At 42.8% G+C, this 8,177-nt stretch overlaps 1 protein-coding gene across 2 annotated transcripts in view; it reads left to right on the top strand.

Moving 5' to 3' along the window:
* Positions 1–243: 243 nt before the first annotated feature.
* Positions 244–8,177, top strand: part of DSE (dermatan sulfate epimerase) — a 74,963-nt gene continuing 67,029 nt past the window's right edge. Inside the window, exon 1 of one of the 2 annotated variants that reach the window (XM_058656154.1) lies at positions 244–405. The gene's annotated coding sequence lies outside the window, so the exon portion shown is untranslated. Of the gene's footprint in view, positions 406–1,598; positions 1,991–8,177 lie in introns of those variants that run through there. The other variant, XM_058656092.1, reaches the window with a different exon arrangement.

The following is an 8,177-nucleotide window of genomic DNA, read 5'->3' as shown; positions in this document are numbered from 1 at the left end:
GAGTACTGCCTCTTTTGAAGATATCTCAGTTCTGATTGTACAGTGTAACCATCTGAAAGGAGAAAAATGCTGAGGATGGTGCTTAGATCCTAACCCAAGAGATCCTAATTTATTGGCCTGATGTGGGGATTCCCCTGCCCCATTAAAAAATTTATGAAAACTCCCCTGTTGATTCTAGGGCTTTCAATTGGAGACTCCTTGAACCAGAAGACTATGTGTTTGGAAGTTAAATTAAATCAGTTGTTTTTTTTCTGAAGTCTCTTCCAAATTGAAAATAATAAATGGAAACTCATACTAATGGATTGCATTCTACAACTTGGTACTTTCACAGTTTTTCCTCTCTAACATTTGGATTAATACATGCAAATCCCAGCACAATGCCTGGCATGCAATAAAGCATAAATAGTAAGTATTGTTTTTATTGAATTATCTTCATGATTGTGCAATGGCAGCATATCTCAATACAACAGGTGAGTAAACTTCAGTTGAGTTTGTTCTCCAAGGCCGCAACAGTCAACTGCAAATAACAAATTTAAAGCCGATTGGATCCAGTTCTAAGTCTCAGAGCCTCTTCTTTCATCTGCAAGGCATATCTACAAATATCAATCAGTTTTATGCCAACCCGTGGTTTAATCTGAGTGAACACTAGAAACAATTTAGCAATACCGTTTCCTCCTGACCTCTTTATGAACCATCTCTTTTGTAAGTGCAATTTCTGGAAAGTAGAAGCATAAAAGTAGACATCCTCAATTTTTTTTTTCTGATGTGTCCAGATACAAGCTCCTCTGCTTGCCTTATGGACTCTTGGCCACCCTTCACACCCCAAAGCAAACCCTGGTTCCAGGAAGGGTTCTCCCGTTCTGACGAATAGGCAAGCAGCATTACAAGCCACTATGGCTGCACTGCCTGTCTAACACACAAACACCCGGGAAGGAAATAAGCTCCCGAGGTAATGGCAGGACTCCTGGGGCGGGGGGTCGGGGGAACTCCTGACACCTTCTGGGGGCCCAGTTGAACCCTGTTCAGCCTGTGTGCAGTGGCTGGTTTTAACAGAGCAAGGGGGGCGGGAATCTTCTCCTTGGGGGATGAGGGAGAGCTCAAGATAAGGTAAATGAAATCTCTTGTGAGCTGCATACATCAAACGCTTTTCTCCAGACCCTTTGACTGTTAACGATAAAAATCTTGGTAGTCTGCGGAGTTCTGTGCTTTTGGATTTAGAGTATTTTCTCGGTACAGCCAGTGACTTCCGAGTAGGTCCCACCCTGCCTCTCCAAGAGAAGAGCAAAACCCGGGGCTGAAGGAAAGGGGGAGTAACTATTTTGCCAAGAATGGAGGGGGAATGGGCACATCCTGTGGGATCCTTCTAGTTTTCCAATTTCAGGGCCCTAAGGGAAGCATCGGCTCCTCCCCCTGGGCCTCCAAAACTTATTTCTTCTTTTGGTTGTGATTCAGAGCGGAGCTTGAAGCGGATGTATTCGGAGAAGCATGAGCAAATTAGAACCAAAAGGGCCTGGCAGCGCAGGGGTGCGGGGGGGTGGGGGGTCCCCGACCAAGTGGCAGTGAAGGAGCGTGGGGACTCCCTAGAGAGAAGGGCGGTGTAAAAAGCGGTCCAGGGAGGTGGTCGGGGCTCGGCCTGAGAAGGGGGTCCCCGTTTCCTCCTCCCCGGGCTCAGTGACGTTGCGGTTTCCGCCTCCCTGCGGCCGAGCCCCAGCGCCCGCCGAGTCCCGCCCTCCGCCCCTGGAGCCCACACCCCACCCGCCCGCGCCGGCTGGGCCCGCAGTAGCGCAGCCCGAAGCTGCTGCTGCGGCGTGTCTCAGGGCGCAGCGCCCACTGGCACCCATGGCGCGGCGGGCGCGCTGAGAGCTCTCTCTGTTCCGAGGGTACCTGGGGCCCTGACGCCCGGGAGTGAGCGGGGCCGGGACCGACCTCTGGAGTCTGGGCCGAGTTTTGGGAGGCGACGCCTGAGAGGACGGAGCCGCGGCAAGGAGAGGTAAGTCAAGGGGCACGTGAGGTGGCCAGGGGCGCGCGGGCGCAACTTTCGTCCCGGGTCTCGGGCGCGTCGCCTGGGACGCCGGGCAGGTCGCCTGGGAGGCTAGCCTGGCGCGGACGGAACGCGGAGAGCCACGTCTTCGTCAGGACGCCGAGAGCCGCGGGATGGGCGCCCCGGCCTGGTTAGGCTGGGCTCGGGGAGGGCGCCTGAAGTGTGAAGCTCGAATTGTGTGTGGGTTTTCCTGGTGGTGGAGCAGCCTCCGGGACAGCTTTTAGTTCCTTCCCGGCAGTGAGACGCCACTGCGGAGCCTGGCGCACGGGAAGAGCCCAGAGATGGCTTACCGTGCGCGTAGTCAGCTTGGCCCTTGTGCAATTTCTCCACGGCCAGGGGGATTTAGGTTTTCCTCCTTCCCTCCCCGACGGCTGGATTCCTTCGCTCTGGGTGAACCCCGGGGCAGCCGAGTTGGGACGAATTGCGCGAGGGTCTTGATTCATAGACTGGGAAGCCTTGTAAGCGATGCCACATGGGCTGAAGCTCTGTCGTTGGTTGCAGTCCGAACGAAGTGTGTCACCTGAGAACTTTTTCATTTTTCACTCAAGCTGCCTGCGGCCAGTTGGCGTTAAGATTGAATCAGAGTCCGTGGCTTAAAAGCATTCGAAAAACTTATTTACCTGGAATTCTTAATGTCAGGAAATAACATGTTTAGTTTCTAGGGAATCTTCTTGCAAAAAAAGTTCTTAATTTTTTTTTTACTAGCCATGGCATGGTTAATATTACATTTAACTTGAGAATACATCTGCCTGCTCGTTTTTCAGCCTTTCTCACATTGTAGAATTTTACCTTTTCAGAGATTCCTCTTAATATTTTGAATGAGTCCTTAATAACTTTCTTCTATTAAATGAAATATTCATATGTCATGGTTTATAAACTTCAAACTCTGCTTCTAAATGGGATTACAAAATCCTCTTGCAAGGAAGAAATAAAGTATGGGATTATCTATTTGTTTCATGCATTACGTTTTTTGTTTTAAGGTTGCTGTACGGATGTAAGCTATTTGTCAGGTGTGTAGGTAAAATTTCTTCTCAAAAATGTAGGGAAGACTGAATTTGATGCTCTGTCATCTAGTGATTCCTCTGTGTGGGTTTAGCAAAAAGTGCGAGGCCATGCTGTTTACTTCCAGCTTTAACTCTTGAAACTTTGCACAAACATACAGATCCTGAGATTGCACTGTGGAGTTATTTTTTTTTATTGATTTAGGTATGATGTCAAGTATCAGTTTCATCAAGTTTTAGTTAAATAAAAACAGTGACCTACAAGAATACCTCTTGGCATTCAAGAAAATTCTAGTAAGATCCCCATAGAAAAGGGAATTCTTGAAAAACAAAAAGGAACTGTGCTTTGACGAAGAAGGAAATTTGAACAGATACGGTATGGACCTTTTCAGTGATGGAGCTCCTGGGTTTTTATCCTGACACTGCTTGGTAGAGACTGTTGCAGGTGCTGGTTTGAGTCCTGGATGCCCCAGTTCTTTCCTGCTAATGAGCTTGGGAAAGCAACGGAGGATGGCCCAGCTACTTGGGCACCTGTACCCACTTGGGAGACATGGAGAAAGCTCCAGGCTCCTGGCTTCCGCTTGGCCCAGCCCTGACCTTTGTGGCCATTTGGGGAGTAAACCAATGGATGTTAAGATCTCCTTCTCTGTCTCCCTCTTTATAACTCTGCCCTTCAAATAAATCATTAAGCAGTGAAACAAAAGATATGCATGAAATTATTTCACACTTCACATTTGATTCTTTTTCCTTTGTGACACCAAATTCCTATTCGTAAAGACTCTGAAATTTCATTTTCCTGAGCATCTACTTTACTATTCCTTTAAGTACCCCTCCCCATGATTTTGTCAGCTCCCAGACTTCTGTCACTGGCTGTTCCTTGGCCTGCTTTTTGCAGTCGCTTGAACTTCCGCTGCTCTGCATCTTTGCCTTGAGAATTCCGTTGTGGGGCCAGGTCTAATTCCTGCAGAGCCCCAGGGTGCCTCCTCAGCTCTCCTGGGCTGGCTTTGGGTCTCCTACCTGACTGCTTTATGTACCCCTGCTGTGCTTAGGCAGGCTCCAGCCTGTTGAGGTTGTGAATTCCAGCTCTTCTTTCAGATGAGTAGAAGAGTGGAAAGCTGCAGGAAAAAAATGTTCAGAGAGCCTGTTAGAAACACAGTGAAGAAAGGGGCTGCTTTCCATTTAGAATGAAGAAAAGGTTGTTGAGCCCATCTCCTTATTTCGTAAATGGAATAGTTGTTCGGTCCTTAATTCAGAGTAGCAGAATTAAATTTAACATGCAGATAAGGTTATCTTTTTTTGTCTGAATTTGTTTTTCTTTTCTTTGAACTTTCTATAAACAGGATCTTAGTGTTGTCGCCAAGTATATTGGTAAGCAATTCTGAATTTGCTTCCTTAGTCATATGAAGATACTTGTTTGGGAAAAAATGAAATTAAGTTTATTTTGATTCAGAAATTCTTTTTTTTTATTTGACAAAGTTTCTGAAGCTCTTTAAGTGAATTACAGTGAAAGAAACATGTATATCTTTTTATTCCATTTTCCAAAAACATTTTGAATCTGTAAACAAATCCTGGTAGTTAGCATGATTTGCTTTTGCAACTTATGTTTTAGAATAATTAAAATCATGAAGTACATGGCGTCTTGTTGCAGAGATATGTATGCAGGTAGGTTTTTGTTATGCCCATATGGCATATCCATTGTGGGTTATTTGTGTTTCTCTGCTTTGTCCTCCATAGGATCAGAATGGATTTGCAACTGAATGTGTGTGTCTGCATGTCACAAACCCCCACCTTTTTGAATAGAATGAATAGAACTAGAAGTGCCTTTCTTCTTTCCAGTTAGTGTAACAGATAGCGAAATTATGATACGAAATCCTAGTGTGTGCTAATGTTCTTTTAGTGGAAATTGACTAGGTCCACAGTCAGTTTAAAAAGCTGTCTTCTAAATCTTTGCTTTTGAGATACTCGGTGTAAACAACAGATGCCGTTGAGTGGCAAAGTTGTGTCTGTTAATTAGTCCTGACATTTACATTTTTCTCATGTGTAACGTTGTTAGCTACTAAGCAGTAGACATTTAATATGTACAGAAGTTATACCACAACAAGGTTGAGTCAGCATTTCAGAACTCTTAAAAGGAATTTGTAAAGGAAATGGACTCACCAAGCTTGTGGGTCTATAATATTTTTATTGTTGAAATACACAAATACTGACCTTACTGTTGCTGGCAAATGGCTAATGCAAGAAAAATGAAGACATTTGTCAGAAATTTCTGAAATAGAATGTAGCAATATTAGTGTTGCTTGTGTAAACATTGTTGGAAAAAAGTAATTATCTGCAGATTATGTCATGATTATATTATGTCCAATATAAATTACTTATTTAAACAAATATGTGACTGGAAATGGACATCTTGTTTATAGAGTACTCGTTTAGACTGAAGTATTGAAAAGACTTTGGTCCTTTAAAAGTTTCATTATTTACTTGAAAACCAGGATTCCAGAGAGAGGAAGAGAGAGAGAGCTCTTTCATCCTCTGGTTTACTTCCCAGATGGGCGCAATGGCCAGGGCTGATCCAGGCGAGAGCTAGGAGCCTGGAGCTTCATCTTGGTCTCTCGGCTGAGTGTCAGGTCCCAAACCCTTGGGCCATCTTCTGCTGCTTTCCCTAGTCCATTGGCAGGGAGCTGGGCCAGAAGTGCAGAAGCATTGCAGGCATTAATGTGCTACACCACAACACTGGCCCCTGTTGTTGTGTTTTTAAGTTGCTTATCACCAGAAAGTTTCATGATTAAAAAAACCACTAGTTGAAACTATGTCATGCCTTGGGGCACTCCATATCCTGTCATGTAGAGCAAAACAGAAGTGGTAACTTCAGCCCCAGGAACCACAGTCTACCTTCTAGGCAGTGCTGATTGTGAGCTTTTCTTGAAGCTGAGCAATTTCTGTTGTTTATAAATGGCTGAGGGCAGGCTATAGGCAGTGGATTTCTAGGGATTCACAAATTCTGGTTAAAAAAAAAACAAACCTTCTGCTGGGGCCTCTGCAGTTTAATGATATCGTTCTGGGAGGTATGGATAGGGTGGGGCTCACAGGCCCATGGATAATCAGGTGGGATTCAGTTGGATTTTGGAATCACCTGCAGTGTTTACAGTTCTCCCAAGCTGGGGTGGACCTGGCAAGAAGGGGAAAGTAGCCTGAAAGGGAATGTTGAACAGCTGTTTTATATCTTCTCTGAATAAAAAGAAAGGGAATCAACTTAAAGCAAGCATCAGGAGGGACTTATACTAAAGACAGGGAAGTTTTTCTGAATGCTTTTATGATTTCTGAAGGACACTTTTGAGTTTTTTTTCTATTTAGAAAGGTTTAAATGATAGTCTTAAAGAGATGCTAAGAATTTGTCTTCCGGGATTCCAATTTCCGGCTTCTACTCATGTGATTTTGAAGATCCTGTAAATCAAGAATTATTTAATTATACATATATGGAAGAAATGATCCATTGCAGTGTTTTAAATATAAGTTGCTTTAGCATCTCTGCTTATTATTTTGATTACAAAGTAGTTACTGATGGGTTAACTGTTGATCACAGTACACAGGTCACAGTTACCAAAACTCCACAAGTTCAGGCTGAATTTTATATCTCTCAATTTTTCTCCATATTTTTGAATGTTCTTGTAAACATTTAATGGCTAAAATGATGTATATTCAGTATGCATAACATGGCAATATGTCTAATGTATATTTGTCATGTGATATAATATGCGATTGCCATAGTTAAATAATTAAACATTGTGATATCTGTTCTACCATAGATCTGCTGTATCCACATGCTTTATTATTTTAGAAAGCCTGTGAAAAATAATCTTGTAATCACATTGTGGTATTTCATTTGGACTTTTGTTTATGTCTTTACCTTTCTTTGCTCCATTTTCTGTGTTACAACCAGATTGACAGAAGGAGGAAAAATATCTGAGTAACCACATGAGTATATGTATGGGGCATCCATCGGTCATGTAGCAACAGCTCTCATGTACTCTGTAAGCTTCTTGTATGGTTGGCAATAACGATAAGCACAAATGGTAATGATGGTGGTAGGCTTAGAAACTGAATGTGCACTTTGTTCCATTTTGTATAGGAAGATAATCATCAAGAGAATTGATCCCATGAGTTTAGGGCAATAGTAAGTGAGGCAATACCTCAGTTTTAATGATCTTAAAAACAGATTTAATGCAGAAAAATTTAGACCATGAAAGTCAGTATCACGGGGAGATGGGATTAAGTGTTTCAAAGTAGTTTTACAGCCTGAAGTTTCAAAGTAATTTTGAAATGTTTTTCAGTTTCCCTTTTCAAAGGAAATGAATTCATGGAAGTACTGAAAACCTGCAGCATCATCTTGGGTACTGTGTCTTTGTGGTCCCCATTAGCTATGAGGTTATTCTACTGCTTTTCCTTTTTATTCTTTTTTTTCAATATTTATTTATTTTTATTGGAAAGGCAGATATATAAAAATAAAGACATACAGAGAGAGAGAGATGTTCAGTCTGTGGGTTGACCCCCCAAGTGGTTGCAGAGGCTGAAGCTGTGCTGACCCTAAGCCAGGAGCTTTTTGCTGAAGCTCCCATGTGGCTGCAGGGTCCCATCGTTTATTGCTTTCCCAGGCTGCAAGCAGGGAGCTGGATGGGAAGTGGAGCAGAGGGGACATGAACCAACACATGCAAGGCAAGGATTTAGTCACTAGGCTGTCATGCTGGCGCCCCCTTTTATTCTTTACCTTAAATCTTTTGTATGTTAGAGCCTATAGGTTCAATTTAGACAAAAAGGTGGTAAAATAAGCAGTGATCTGTTGCTTTTTATCTCTTTTTCAACACTAATGTGAAATGAGAAAACATTTTTTTTTTTCCCCTTAAAGAAACAAGCATTATTCTGGTCATTTTTGTTCTATAATCCAGTTGTTTTGTTATGGTCCTGTCATTTTCACAGGAAAAAAATTAGACTTAGTGTGACTTACGTAAGGTTGTTCTGTATAAAGTGAAAATTAACAAATGATATTTGAGTGTCTACTCTGGGATCTTTGAAGTTCAATTTCACCTAGACTCATTAAACCTCATTTTGCAAACTTTAGATTGTTAGAATGCTTCTAATAC

This window comes from Ochotona princeps, chromosome 1 (assembly GCF_030435755.1).
Source record: "Ochotona princeps isolate mOchPri1 chromosome 1, mOchPri1.hap1, whole genome shotgun sequence".
Lineage (NCBI taxonomy): Eukaryota > Metazoa > Chordata > Mammalia > Lagomorpha > Ochotonidae > Ochotona > Ochotona princeps.
Note: the sequence above shows the minus strand (reverse complement) of the source record. Positions and strands in the feature narration are given on the sequence as shown.